We start from the raw sequence: 15717 nt of genomic DNA on the forward strand, positions 1-15717 counted from the left end.
CCTGTGTGGAACAGCGTACACCAGTGACCATGTATTATTGGGAGTATGTGTCACTATTTTACGGAGCGTGGGTCACTAGCCGGTGTGGAACACTGTATTCCAGTGATCATGTATTGCTGTGAGTGTGTGTCACTGTAGGATATACTGAGTGTGGGTCACTAACCGGTGTGGAAATCCTTACCCCAGTGACGGTGTATTACTGGGAGCGTGTATTACTGTAGGATATACTGAGCGTGGATCACTAACTGGTGAGGAAAACCATACCACAGTGACCATGTAATACTGGGAGTGACTGTCGCTGTTGGATGTACTGAGTGAGGGTCACTAACCGGTGTGGAACACCATACACGAGTGCTCATTTATTACTGGGTGTGTGTGTTTCTGTAGGATGTACTGATTGTGATTCACTAACCAGTGTGGAACACCATACCCCAAATGCCATGTATTACTGAGAGTGTGTGTCAATGTAGAATACACTGAGTGTGGGTCATGATCCGGTTTGGAACGCTGTTCTCCAATGACATTGTATTACTGGGAGTGTCTATCACTGTGCGATATACTGAATGTAGATCACGAACCGGTGTGGATCACTGTATCCCAGTGACCATGCAATACTGGGAGTGACTTTCACTGGAGGTTAAGCTGAGTGTGGGTAACTAAACGGTGTGGAACACGTGCCCATGTGACCATGTATTGCTGGGATGTCTGTCACTGTAGGTTCTGCTCAGTGTGGGTCACTAAATTGTGTGGAACACTGCACACTAGTGACCATGTGGAACTTGGTGTATCTGTTACTGTAGGCTATAGTGAGTGTGGATCACTAAACTGTGTGGAACACTCTACGCCAGTGACCATGTATTACTGGGAATGTGTATCACTGTAGGATATACTAAGTGTGGGTCACTAATCGGTGTGGAACAACGTATCCCAGTGACCATATATTACTGACCGTGTCTGTCACTGTAGGATATACTGATTGTGGATCATTAACCGGTGTGGAACACCGCACCCCAGTGACCGTATATTACTGGGAGTGTGTGTTACTGTAGGATGCACTGAGTGTGGATCCTTAACCGGTGTCGAACACCGTACCCCAGTGACCGTGTATTACTGGGAATGTGTATTACTGCAAGATATACTGAGCGTGGGTCATCAACCGGTGTGTAATACCGTACCCCAGTGACCATGTATTTCTGGGAGTGTATATCACTGTAGGATGTACTGAGTGTGGGACACTAACTGGTGTGGAGCACCATACCACAGTGACCATGCATTACTGGGAGTGACTCTCACTGTAGGATATACTGATTGCGATTCACTAACCGGTGTGGAACACTGTACCCGAATGACCATGTATTACTGAGAATGTTTGTCATCGTAAGATATACTGAGTGTGGGTCACGAGCCGGTGCGGAACGCTGTACCCCAGTGAGCATGTATTACTGGGAGTGACTGCCACTGTCGGAAAAGCTGTGTGGATCAGTAAACGGTGTGGAACACCGTCCCCAAGTGACCTTTTGTTAGTGGGAGTTTGAATCACTATCGGATGTAGTGAGTGTGAGTCACTTACCAGTGTGGTGCACCATACACCAGTAACCATGCATTACTGGGAGTGTGTGTCACTGTAGGCCATACTGAGTGTGGGTAACTAACCGGTCTGCAACATAGTATCCAGTGACCATGTATTACTGGGAGTGTCTGTCACTGTAGGATAAACTGAGTGTGGATCATTAACCGGTGTGGAACACTGCACCCCAGTTACCGTATATTACTGGGAGTGTGTGTTACTGTAGGATACACTGAGTGTGGATCCTGAACCGGTGTCGAACACCGTACCCCAGTGACCATGTACTGCTGGGAGTGTGCATCACTGTAGGATGTAGTGAGTGTGGGTCACTAACTGGTGTGGAACACCATACCACAGTGACCATGCATTACTGAGAGTGTGTGTCATCCTAAGATATACTGAGTGTGGGTCACTTACCGGTGTGGTGGAACATACCTCAGTAACCATGCATTCCTGGGAGTGTGAATCACTGTAAGCCGTAATGAGTGTGGGTAACTAACCGGTATGCAACATAGTACGCTGTGACCAAGTATTACTGGGAGTGTCTGTCGCTATATGATATACTGAATGTGTGTCATTCACCGGTGTATTACACCATACCCCAGTGACCATGTATTATTGGGAGTGTGTGTCACTTCAGGAGATACTGAGTGTGGATCACCAGCCTGTGTGCAACAAAGTACACCAATGACCATGTATGACTGGGAGTGTGTGTAGCTTTTGGATATAATGAGTGTGGATCACTAACCGATGTGGAACACCCTGCGCGAGTGACCATGTATTAGTCGGAGTGTTTTTCACTGAAGGATATAATAAATGTGGGCCACGAACAATTGTTGAGCACTGTACCCCAGTGACCATATTTTACTGGGAGTGTCTGTCACTGTCGCATACACTGAGTGTGGGTCACTAACCGGTGTCGAACACCGCACCGCAGTGAATACTTATTAATGGAAAGGTGTGTCACTGTTGGATATGCTCAGTGTGAGTCACTAACCAGTGTGGAACACCGTACACCAGTGACCATGTATTACTGGGAGTGTCTGTCACTGTCGGATATGCTGAGTGAGAGTCACTATTCGGTATGCCACACTGTACACCTATGACCATGTATTAATGGGAGTGTATGTCACTGTCGGATATACTGAGCCTGGGACACTAAACGGTGTGGAACACAATACCCCAGTGACCATATATTACTGTGAGTGTGTGTCACTGTAGGATATACTGAGCCTGGGTCACTAGCCGGTGTGGAACACTGTCCGCCAGTGACCATGTATTACTCAGAATGTGTGTCACTGTAAGATATACTGAGTGTGGTTCACTAACTCCTGTAGAACACTCTACCCCACTGACCATGTATTGCTGGGAGTGTGTGTCACTGTAGGATATACTGAGTGTGGGTCACTAACCACTGTGGAACACAGTACCCCAGTGACGATTTATTACTAAGAATGTCTGTCACTGTAGGATATGCGCAGTGTGGATCACTAACCTGTGTACATCAGCATACCAGAGTGACCATGTATTACTGGGAGTGTCTGTCAATGTAGGATATACTGAGTATGTGTCACTAACCGGTGTGGAACACCGTACCCCAGTGACCATGTATTACTGGGAGTGTGTATCACTGTATGTTGTAGTCAGTCTGGGTCACCGAGGTTGTGGAACACAGTGCACCAGTGACCAGAGATTACTGGCAGTGTGTGTCACTTTAGGAGATACTGAGTGTGGATTACCAGCCTGTGTGTAACAATGTACACCAATGACCATGTATGACTGGGACTGTGTGTCACTGCAGGATATACTCAGTGTGGATCACTATCCGATGTGGAACGCCATATCCCAGTGACCATATTTTACTGGGAGTGTCTGTCACTGCAGGATATACTGAGTGTGGTTCACTAACCGTTGCAGAACACCATACTGCAGTGACCACGTATTAATGGCAGTGTGTGTCACTGTTGGATATACTGAGCCTGGGCCACTAACAATTGTGGAGACACTGCATCCCAGTGACCATATTTTGTTGGTTGTGTCTGTAACTGTAGTATATGCTGAGTAGGTGTCACTATTCGGTGTGCCACACTGTACTCCAGTGACCATGTATTATTGGCAGTTCGAGTCACTATCGGATATACTGAGCCAGGTTCACGAACCGGTGTGGAACACCGTACGCCAGTGACAATATATCACTGGGAGTGTGTGTCACTGTAGGATATACTGGGCCTGGGTCACTAACCGGTGTGGAACACCGTACCCCAGTGACCATACATTGCTGGGAGTGTGTGTCACTGTAGGATATACTGATTGTGGGTCACCAACCGGTGTGGAACAACGTACCCCAGTGACCATGTATTACACGGAGTGTTTGTCACTGTAGGATATACTGAGTGTGGTTCACTAACCGCTATAGAAAATTGTACCCCAGTGACCATGCATTGCTGGGAGTGTGTGCCACTGTTGGATATAGTGATTGTTGGTCACTAACAAGTGTGGAACAATGTTCGAAAGTGAACATGTATTGCTGGGAGTGTAATCACTGTTTGATATACACAGTGTAGGTCACTAACCGGTGTGGAACACCGTACCCCAGTGACCATGAATTACAGGACTGTCTGTCACTGTTGGAAATACTGAGTGTGGGTCACTACCGGTGTGGAACACCGGACCGCTGTGACCTTGTATTACTGAGAGCGTGTGTCACTGTAGGATGTACTGAGTGTGGGTCACTAACCTGTCTTGAGCTACGTACCCCAGTGACCATGTATTACTGGGAGTGTCTGTCAGTGTCGGATATACTGATTGTGGATCACCAACCGGTGTGGAACACCGTTCACCAGTGACCATGTATTGCTGGGAGTCTGTGTCACTGTAGTATATATTCAGGATGTTAACTCACCAGTGTGGAACACAATAACCCAGTGACTATGTATTACTGGGAGTGTGTGTCACTGTAGGATATACTGAGTGTGGGCCACTAACCAGTGTGGAACGCTGTACAACATTGACCATATATAAATGGTAGTGTGTGTCACTGTGCCATCTGCTGAGTGTGGGTCACTAACCGATGTGCCCCAGTGACCATGTATTACTGGTAGCGTGTTTCACTGTGGGATTTACTGAGTGTGGTCACTAACCTGTCTGGAACACAGTATCACAGTGACCATGTATTACTGGTTGTGTATGTTACTGTAGGATATACTGAGTGTGGGTAATTAGCCCGTGTGGAACACCGTATCCCTGTGACCATGTATTACTGGTTGTGTATGTTACTGTCGGATATGCACAGTGTGGGTCATTAGCCGGTGTGGAACACCGTATCCCTGTTAACATGTATTACTGCGAGTGTGTGTCACTCTACGATATACTGAGTGTGTGTCACTAACCGGTGTGGAACACTGTACCCCAGTGACCATGTATTACTGGGAGTGTATGTCATGTAGGATGTACTCAATGTTCGTCACTATTTCTGCTACTTCCGCTTCTGATGCGTACCCTCGGAATCGAGGATGACTCGATTCCACGCTAAAAATTAGTTCCCAGAGTGCTGAAGCTCCCAATGCATGACCTACATTCTCTGTCACAAATGGGGCGCACGGCGGATGAACGAACGGTCGTGTTGGGTGCCTGGGTTGTTGCGCGCTCCTTCCGCTATCTACGCCTGGCTTCAGCTTGCTCTGGGCGTTAAGACTCGAGGTGCTCTGCACCGTGCGGATACTTTTACTTCACTTTGGGCTGGCTTGGGCCAGGGATTGCCAGGTGTAGGTGGGGACGTTTCAATTCTTCAAGGAGGTTTTGAGTGTGTCATGGTACGTGTCCTCTGCCCACCTGTGGCTCGCTTGCAAAAACGAATCACCGAGTAGAGCTTTTGCTTTTTGAATCTGATGTGAGGCTATGTTGCCGGTCAACAGAAATGATCGACTGTGGTCAATGCTTCGATGCTGGGGATGTTGGCCTGACAGAGAACACTGATGTTGGTGCGCCACACAGGCCAATTAATTTCCAGGTAATTACGGAGATAGCTTTGGAACTGCTCCAGTGCTTTGAGGTGCCTGCTCTAAAAATTACATTTCTGTGAAGCATATATGATGGCAGGTATCACTCCTACCCTGTAGACCATGAGCCTGGTCCGGGGTTTGAGGTCTTGGTTTTCAAACACTTCTTTCCACAGGCGTCCGAAGGTTGTACTGACAAACTGAAGGCAGTGTTGGAGTTTGCCATCAAAGTCTGCCCTTGTTGACAGTTGGCTCCCGAGGTATGGAAAATGGTCCACATTGTACAATGTAAAGCCTAGTAAACCCGAGCTCCCAGATAAATCTCAGCGGATCACGAGTGTCCCTGCGCCTATCGCCGCTGCTACATGCTGAGGCCCCCATTTACAATTCAATTCACTTGCCATTCTCACTGTAAGTCCTCTCACCCTCACCGGCTTTGGGAAGGGAATGAAAACCCTTGCAGGTTGCTGATCCTGATCCTGATCCGAGTGCCCTGCCCCTGCTGAAAGTACAAGTGATGGACCTCTGGTCTGAACAATTTTCTATCCCCACACTCCAATGGTGTCGGTATGGGAGGTCGGATAGTCCCTAGCTATGCTGCCTTTTCTTGGGATACAGGGAATCTTCGTTGTTCCAATTCTACTCCGGTCCCCTCCTTCACATATTGTTCAGGTATATTGATGACTCTGTTCACGCAATTTCCTTTTCTAGCCATGAACTGGAAAATGTCTTAACTCGCACAAAGTCATGATCACCCATGACCTCAGCCCTATGCTTTCTGTCCTACATTGCCTCCCGGTTAAAGAATGCAACGCTTTTGAAAATTATCATCCTTGTTTACAAATCTCTCCATGGCCTTGCTCCTCCCCACCTATGAAATCTTATACTGCCTCATAACCCTCAAGATATCTCCACTCTTCTAATTCTGCCCTCTCGAACATCCCTAATTATACTGTTCATCCATCGGTGGCCTTATCGTCAGCAGTTTGTGCCCTAAACTCTGGAGGTCCCTCCCTAAACCTACTCGCTTCTCTAAACATCTTTCCATTTTAAAGATATCCTGAAAATCATCCTCTTTTACGAAGCTTTTGGTCAAATGCCTTAATTGTTTCTTTTTTATCCTATGTATTTGTGTTGACCTGTTAACACTGTTCTGAAGCACCTTGATGTCTAACTACAGTAAAGGCATGATATAAATAAAAGTTATTGTTTTTATTATCAATAATATCAGTTATTATTAATATTATTGATAATAATAATTATAAGGATAATTATGAAGTCAACCTTGCTTCTAATTTACGCTGCTCTCTCTCCTTCACATGCTCCGTCTGACCTTACCCTTAATTTCCTCGACATCTCTAAGTCAATTTCCGAGGATAGGGTCTCTACAAATATCTACCATAATCCGGCCGACTCCACCAGCTACCTTGATGACATGACCTCTCACTCAGCTTGCTGGAAGGACTCTATTACATTCTCAAAATGTCGCTGCCTGCGCTGCATCTGTTCCGATGATGCCACCTCCCACACCAGTGCTTACAACATGTCTTCCTTTTTCTGAGCTGAGGATACCCGCCCTCTGTGGTCCTGATCCTGTGGGCCTGTAACCTAGTGTGGAGTGGGTAGGAGAGGAGAGACGAGTCAGAGTCTTGGAGACAGTGACCAGTTGAGTCAATAACTCGGGCTGATGGGCTATAGTAGTGGGGTGGTTCCCCGGTCCCCGACCTCCTCTGGTTAATTATATTCCTGCAGTGACCATGCCCTGTTCAGAGAAGGTTCACCAGGCTGGTTCTTGAGATGAAGGTCTTGTCTTATGAGGAAATGTTGAGCAGGTTTCGCCTATAATCGTTGGAGTCTAGATGAATCAGCGGTGATCTTATTGAAACGTTTAAAATTCTGAGGGGGTTCGACAGGGTAGATGCAGAGAGGGTGCTGCCCCTCGTGGGGGAATCTTGAACTAGGGGACATAGTTTCAGAATGTTCCCGATGTTGGGGATGTCCATAACCAGGGGAGACAGACTAAGGATGAGGAGTAAGCCATTTCGGACCAAGGTGAGGAGAAACTTCTTCACTCAGAGAATTGTTAACCTGTGGAATTCTCTGCTGCAGAGAGTTGTTAATGCCAATTCGTTGGATATATTTAAGAGGGAGTTAGATATGAGCCTTACGGTTGAAGGAATCAAGCGGTATGGAGAGAAAGCAGGAATAGGGTACTGAGGGAATGATCAACCATGATCTTATTGAATGGTGGTGCAGGAGCTAAGGGCCGAATGGCCTACTCCTGCACCTATTTTCGATGTTTCTGTTTCTATTAATATTGCCCCCCCGCCCGCTGAGATGGCTCGGCTTCCCTCCCACTGCCACGTCTCTGCTAAACTGGGAAGCAGCGGGTTGGAGGTAGGTTGGGTTGCGATGATATGCTTTACATGTAAAACCCGACGTCCACTCGGCCGTTTTTGTGCTAAAAGACAGGCCTTACTGTCTGGGCTCGGTCGACGAGAATGTGTGACTAATAATTGACCGTCTCTTTTCCCTTCTGTTTATTACAGTGAATTTAGTGGCGATTGTGGCCCTGTTCCGGGGAAAGTGCGGGCTGTCCACCTGCACCACTCGCTACCTGGTGGCCATGGCAGCGGCGGATCTACTGGTGGTCATCACTGAGGTCATACTGCGGCAGATCAGGCGGTATTATATCCAGGGATCTTTCCTGGATATCACCCCTGTGTGTACTGTTATATATCACCTGTCCCGTGTAGCCACAGACTGTTTTGTCTGGTTCACCATCCCTTTCACCTTTGATCGATTTGTGGCCATTTGTTGCCAGAAGCTGAAAACGAAAATTGCACCGGGAGAACTGCGGCTGTGGTTCTGTCAACAAGCTGCATTCTGCTCTCTTCAAAAAACGTTCCCTTCTACTTTACATTAGAACCTGTGTATATAATCGACAATGTTCCATGGTACTGTGTAGCAATCCCAGCCTATTATACTGAGCCCGGATGGGTGGGATTTGACTTGTTTGATACGGTTTTAACCCCACTGCTCCCATTCACGATAATTTTGTTGCTCAACGCTCCAACAGTCAGACACGTTTTAGTGGCCAGTCGAGTCCGAAAGGGACTGAGGGGTGAGGGCAAGGGAGAGAATGGCAGTGACCCAGAGATGGAGAGCAGGAGGAAGTCTGTGATTTTACTCTTCAACATATCCGGCAGCTTCATAATGCTCTGGCTGGTGTATGTTACACAATTCTTATATTATATCATTGTAGGAATAAATCCCATGATTACAATGTTTCTTTATCTACCTATCGACAAGTCGGATATATTCTACAGAATTTAAGTTGCTGCACAAACACATTTATTTACGGGGTGACGCAGACCAAGTTCAGAGAGCAGTTGAAGACCGCGGTGAAATATCCGGTTCCCTCAATTATACAATTAATTAATAAACAGAACAACTGAGCGCAGCCAGAGGCGGGTCCCAGTGTTTCCAGTACAGGAATATAATATCGAGCCCCAGACTTCCATCCACTGAATTACACCAGGAATGGCTGCTGATCTGATAATACACCCAGCGACGTGTTTAGCTCACGGCACTATATCTGATTGACATTTCTCACCTTGTCTTTCTGGTCAGCAACACGACTTTGTTGCATTGACTTTGTTGCATTCTGTCCCAGCTCTTCTGTAAAGAGTCACTACAGCTATTTAGAGAGGGAATTCATTATAGCTTCCAGCGTGAGAGGCACGTAAAGAGGTAGGTAGGCAAATTGGAGCTGTAGTTCAGAAGATTACGTTACATAGAATCTACAGCATAGAAAAATACACTTCGGCTGTACGAGTCTGTGTTGATGTGTATGCTCCAGACCAGACTCATCCCATTGAAAATACTTCGTCTCAGCCTCTCATCATATCTTTTATTTAATTTTCTCTCATTTACTCGTCTTGTTTCGCTTTGACAGCATCTGACTTATATATCTCAACCACTTCCTTTCGTAGGGAATTCCACATTCTAACCACTCTCCGAGTAAAGAAATTGTTCTTCATTTCCCTATTGTTGTTATTAGTGATTATCTGGCATTTATGGCTCCACAGATTTGGATGCTCCCACGAGTATAAACTTTTCTCTCCCAATCGAACTGCTCCAAAACAATCTTAATTTACAAGACTTCTATCAGGACTCCTCTATGTTCTCTGTCTTCTAAAGGAACCAAGCACAACCTGTTCAATCGTTCCTGATAACTGTTATCTTTCAGTTCTGGTTCCGTCCAACCAACATTTTGTGAATGTACCAGTGGCCCCCGTCACCATCTCCACTGCCCTAACCACCGGCTCCATCCCTCTCCCTGTCACCAGTCTAAGGCTGCCCCAGCCGTTAGCAACCTTGGTGTCTTATTTGAGCAGGAGATGATCTTCCAACACCATATCCCCTCCATTACCAGGATGGCATCTTTGTGCCTCTGTTACATCGCCTGACTCAGTTCATTTGCTGCTAAAAACTTCATCCGTGCCTTTAATTGCTCTAGATATGACTCCTCCAATGCTCTCCTGGGGGCTTCGAATCTCACACCATCCATATACTTGAGCTCATCCAAAACATTGCTGCCTGTGTGCTATCTTGCGCGTTATCGCAATACACTTGTGCTCGCTGACCTACATTGGCTCCCTATCCAACAGCCTCAATTTTAAAATGATCATTTTTCATTTCAAGTCACTTCACGGCCTCTGCAACCTGCACCAGCACTTAGAGCTCCCGAGATCTCTGTGCTGCTCCAAATCTGGCAGATTGCACATCCCAGATTTAAACTGCTCCACCAATGGCAGCCAGGCTTTCAGCTTCCTGGGTCCCAAGCTCTTGGATTCTCTCCCTAACACTCGCCTCCTCGAACTCTCCTCCTCCTTCAGCTTCCTGGGTCCCAAGTTCTGGGATTCTCTCCCTAACCCTCTCCACCTCTAACTCTCCTCCTCCTTCAGCTGCCTGGGTCGCAAGCTCTTGAATTCTCTTCCTAACCCTCTCCACCTCTAACTCTCCTCCTCCTTCAGCTACCTGGCTCCCAAGCTCTGGGATTGTCTTCCTAAACCTTTATTCCTCGCTAACTCTCCTCCTCCTTTAAGATTCCCCTTAAGACAAATATTTGATGAAGATTATTTGCTAAAACCTCCTTTTGTGCCTCGGTGTCAAGGTGACCTCTATTCCCTGTTGGATTTATTAATGGCTGTCTTCAATCTATGTCCATGAGATTTGGTCTCTCTCACATGTGGAAACATCTTTTCTCCCTCTACCCTATCAAAGCCTTTCCTATCCTGAAAGGCACATTCTGACCATCCCTGAGTCTTCTCTTTGTTAAAGAAAAGAGCGACGGCCTGTTCAACATTTCCAGATATATACCCACTCAGTTCTGGTATCATTGCAGGACATACACTTTGCACCTTCTCCAGAGCCTCGCTGTCATTTTATAATATTTACACCAAGGATCCAAACAAGTTTACATAAATTCAATGTTTTACAAGTCTATCCCTCTAGACATGAAAACAAGCCTGTTCTTTGTTTTTTATGGATTGATGAACCTGCATCGCTACATTTAGTGATTGGTGTAAGTGTACTGTCCCAACCCTCTGTTCCTCATTCCTGTTTAGATAATTATGTTCCAAGGAGAATCTCACCTTCATATTCTTCCCACTAAAACGCACCAACTCACACTCCTCTACATTGATGTATTGTGTTCCTAACACAGATGAGACTGCACACAGGGAGGTTAAAGTAACAGTTACCTCAGTCTTTATTAAGAGACTCCAGAGTGAGGAACAAGCCTCAGAGATCGGCTTGTAGACAGTGCTCCCAAGGAATGCTGCGATCCCTTGCGACTTCAGGGGATGCGCTCCCTGCTGGTGGAACATGGGAGTGCATGCTTTAAGGTACACAACAGATATTCGTTTGCCAATTACAAGCCCATTTTGCAAGTTTATTATTGTATTGAATGTTTTTGCCGCTTAGCTCCTCAATGTTAACGACACACGCCCATTGTAAAATGTCACTCCCGATTCCCCAGTCCGAATTGATTATGTAAATGTTGAACAGGAGTGGTACCAGCATCGATGCTTGTGGAACATCACTTCTCACCTTTTCCAGTTTCGCTGCTTTTGATTTAAATTGGCTTACAAATAAACCCTAATTTACTTTTTCATTTGAATCGCTTTGCTGACCTGTGATACAGTTTTTAATGATTTGTTCACCTGAACCACAAGTTCACTTTACTCTTCTGGCCCATTCAGTTTCTTATTTCCAAAGGGGTAGGTGATTGTAGAACCATAGAATTGTACAGCGCAGAGAGATTCCATTCGGCAAATCGTGCCAGCTCTGTCTATTTGGTAGAGCTTTCCAATTAATCCCACTCCTCAGCTCTATCCCCTGTGTCTTTTTTACTTCAAGTATTTTGGCAAATTCCCTTTTGAAAGTTACGATTGAATCTGCTTCCACCTCCCTTTCAGACAGTTCACTCCAGATCACAACAACTCGCCGTTTAAACAAAATCTTCCTTCAGTCAATTCTGGTTCTTTTGTCAATCACATTAAATCTGGGTCCTCTGGTTACCGGCCCACTGTCATTGGAAACACTTGCTCCTTTATTAATTTATTGAAAATATTTAGGACTTTGAAGACGTCTATTGAATATCTTCTTAGCCTTCTCTGCTCTCAGCACAACATACCCAGCTTCTACAATCTCTCCACCTAACTGAAATCCCCCATCCCTGGAGCAATTCTGGTCAATCTCCCGTAACCTTCTCAGCTCAAAGGAGAACAACCCCAGCATCTCCCGTCTCTCCACGTAACGGAAGGACCATATTCAGGGAACCATTCTGGCCAACCTCACATTAACATAAGAACATGAGTACATAAGGAATAGGAACAGGAGCAGGCAATTCGGCCCCTCGAGCCTGCTCCAACCATGCAATAATATAATGGATGATCTGATCCTGGACTCAGCTCCACAATCAAGCCCACTCCCCATAACCCCTTATCTCGTTATCGCTCAAGAAACTGTCTATCTCTGTCTTAAGTGTATTCAATATCCCAGCTTCCACAGCTCTCCGAGAAAGCAATTTCTATTGATTTACAAACCTCTGAGAGACGAAATTCCTCCTCATCTCAGTTTCAAATGTGCGGCCCCTTATTCTAAGACCATGCCCGCTAGTTCTAGTCTCCCGCATCAGTGGAAACATCCTCTCTGCATCCAACTTGTCAAGCCCCCTCATAATCTTATACGTTTCGATAATATCAACTCGCATTCTTTTGAACTCCAAAGAGCAACAGCCAACCTACTCAACCTTTCTTCATAAGTCTACTACAACATCTCCGGAATCAACCTAGTAAACCTTCTTTGAACTTCCTCCAAAGCAAGTATAGCCTTTCTTAAATACGGAAACCAAAACTGCACGCAGTTTTACAGGTGTGGCTTCACCAATACGTTGTCCAACTGTCGCAAGACTTCCCTGCTTTTATAATCCATCCCCTTTGCAATAAAAGCCAAGATACCATTGGGCTTCCTGATAAATATCTTTACCTGCATTCTATCATTTTGTGTTTCATGCACAAGTTCCCCAAGTTCCCGCTGTACTGCAGCACTTTGCAAACTTTTTCCATTAAAAATTATCTTGCTCTTTGATTTTTTTCTGCCAAAGTGCATGACCTCACACTTTCCAACATTATACTCCATTTGCCAATTTTTTGCCCACTCACTCAGCCTGCCTATGTCCTTTTGCAGATTGTATGTGTCCACCTCACACATTGCTTTTTCTTCCACCATTGTATCGTCAGTGAACTTGGCTACGTTACATTCAGTCCCTTCTTCCAAGTCATTAATATAGCTTGTAAATAGTTGGGGTCTCAGCACTGATCCCTGTGGCACCCCACTAGTTACTGATTACCAACCAAAAAATGAACCATTTATCCTGAATCTCTGTTCTCTTTTAGTTAGCCAATCCTCTATCCATGCAAATATATTACACCCAACCCCGTGAACATTTATCTTGTGCAGTACCTTTTATATGCCTCCTTGTCAAATGTCTTCTGGGATTCGAAATACACCACATCCCTTTATCTACTCTGTTCGTTACATCCTCAAAGGACTCCAGCAAATTTGTCAAACATGAATTCCCCTCCTTAAATCCATGCTTACTCGGGCTGACCGAATTTTGCTTATCCAAATGTCCTGCTGCTGCTTCTTTAATAATGGACTCCAACATTTTCCCAAGCACAGATGTTAGGTTAACTGGTCTATAGTTTCCTGCTTTTTGTTTGCCTTCTTTATTAAATAGGGGCGTTACATTTGCAGTTTTCCAATCTGCTGGGACCTCTCCAGCATCCAGGGAATTTTTGTAAATTCAAACAATGCATCCACAATCCTTGCCACTACTTATCTTAAGACCCTAGGATGCAAGCCATCAGGTCCAAGGGGTTTACCTGCCTTTTGTCCCATTATCTTATTGAGAACCACCTCCTTAATGATTTTCATTGTGTTAAGTTCCTCCCCCGCTACAGCCCCATGACTATCCACTGTCGGAATATTGTTTGTATCTTCTACCGTAAAGACTGATAAAAAATAATTGTTCAGAGTTTCTGCCATCTCCATGTTCCCCATTACTAGTTCCCCGGTCTCGTCCTCTCAGGGACCAACATTTACTTTGCCACTTTTTTCATTCATATACCGACCGAAACACCAGACCATCTCTGCTCAAATCAGAACAACACCAGTATATCCATTCAATCCATATAACTGACGTTCCCATTCCTGGTACCATTCTGATCAATCTGCCCTGAACATCCTCTGTTCTAAGGAGAAGAACCACAGTTCTCCAGTGCCTTCACGTAACTGAAGACCATCATCCATGGAACCACTCTAGCCTTTCTCTTCTGTACATGCTCCAGTGCCTTGACATCTTTCCCAACGTGAGGTGCCCTGAAATGAACACCATACCTCAGCTGAAGCCGAAGCTGTGTTTTTTAATATCTTAACATAACATCCTTGCTTTTGTGCTCTATTGCTCTCTTAATGAAGCAAATGGCAGAAAAGGACATTTAACATCCTTTTCAACTTATCCGGCAGCCTTCAAAGATGAGTGTAAATACACCCCCTGGTCGCTATGTCCTTGCTCTCCCTTTAAATTGTACAATTTGGTTCATATTGCCGCTCCTCAATCTTCCTACCAACATACCCTACTTCACAATTCTCTGTGTTAAATTTAAGCTGCCATGTGTCTGCCCATTTGAATCAGAGTTAGGGTTATGCTGTAAGGGAATTGAAACATCATCCTGGAATTGTAGGATCAGGTCATGGGCTGCTCTGTAGCTCTCAGGCCCCCCAGCCTGAATACAGTTGCTGGGCATTTAGGGCCTGTTTAAGGCTCCACTGATAAGTTATTCGATTAATGCAAAATTGGTAAGTAGATTTTCATTTTTCTTTCTCGATCAGTAAATAACCTTTTAGCATTGTAGTTGACAAGTTAAGACATGGCAGGAGAGCTCGGACACGTGTTGTGCTCCTCCTGTACTACGTGGGAAGTCTGGGACGCCTCCGGTGTCCCTGACGACGACGTGTGCGGGAATTGCATCCGCCTCCAGCTCCTGATGGACCGCATTGCGGCACTGGAGCTGCGGGTGGATGAACTCTGGAGTATCCACGATGCTGAGAATGACGTGAAAACACGTTTAGTGTGTTGGTCTTACCGCAGGTAAAGGGTACACAGTCAGATAGTAAATGGCTGACTAGCAGGAAGAGCAGTGCAAGGAAAGTAGTGCAGGAGTCCCTTGCAGTCATTTCGCTGCAAAACAGATACACCACTTTGGGTACTGTTGAGGGGAGTGACTCATCAGGGGAAACAGCAGCAGCCAAGCTCATGGCACTGTGGGTGGCTCTGCTGCACAGGAGGGCAGGAAAAATAGTGGAAGAGCTATAGGGTTAGGGTATTCGATTGTAAGGGGAATAGATAGGCGTTTCTGCAGCCGCAACCGAGACTCCAGGATGGCATGTTGCCTCCCTGGTGCAAGGGTCAAGGATGTCTCGGAGCGTGTGCAGGACATTTCGAAAAGGGAGGGTGAACAGCAAGTTGTCATTGTGCATACAGGTACCAACGATATACGTAAAATACGGATGAGGTCC

This window comes from Pristiophorus japonicus, chromosome 33, assembly GCF_044704955.1.
Source record: "Pristiophorus japonicus isolate sPriJap1 chromosome 33, sPriJap1.hap1, whole genome shotgun sequence".
NCBI classification, from domain to species: domain Eukaryota; kingdom Metazoa; phylum Chordata; class Chondrichthyes; family Pristiophoridae; genus Pristiophorus; species Pristiophorus japonicus.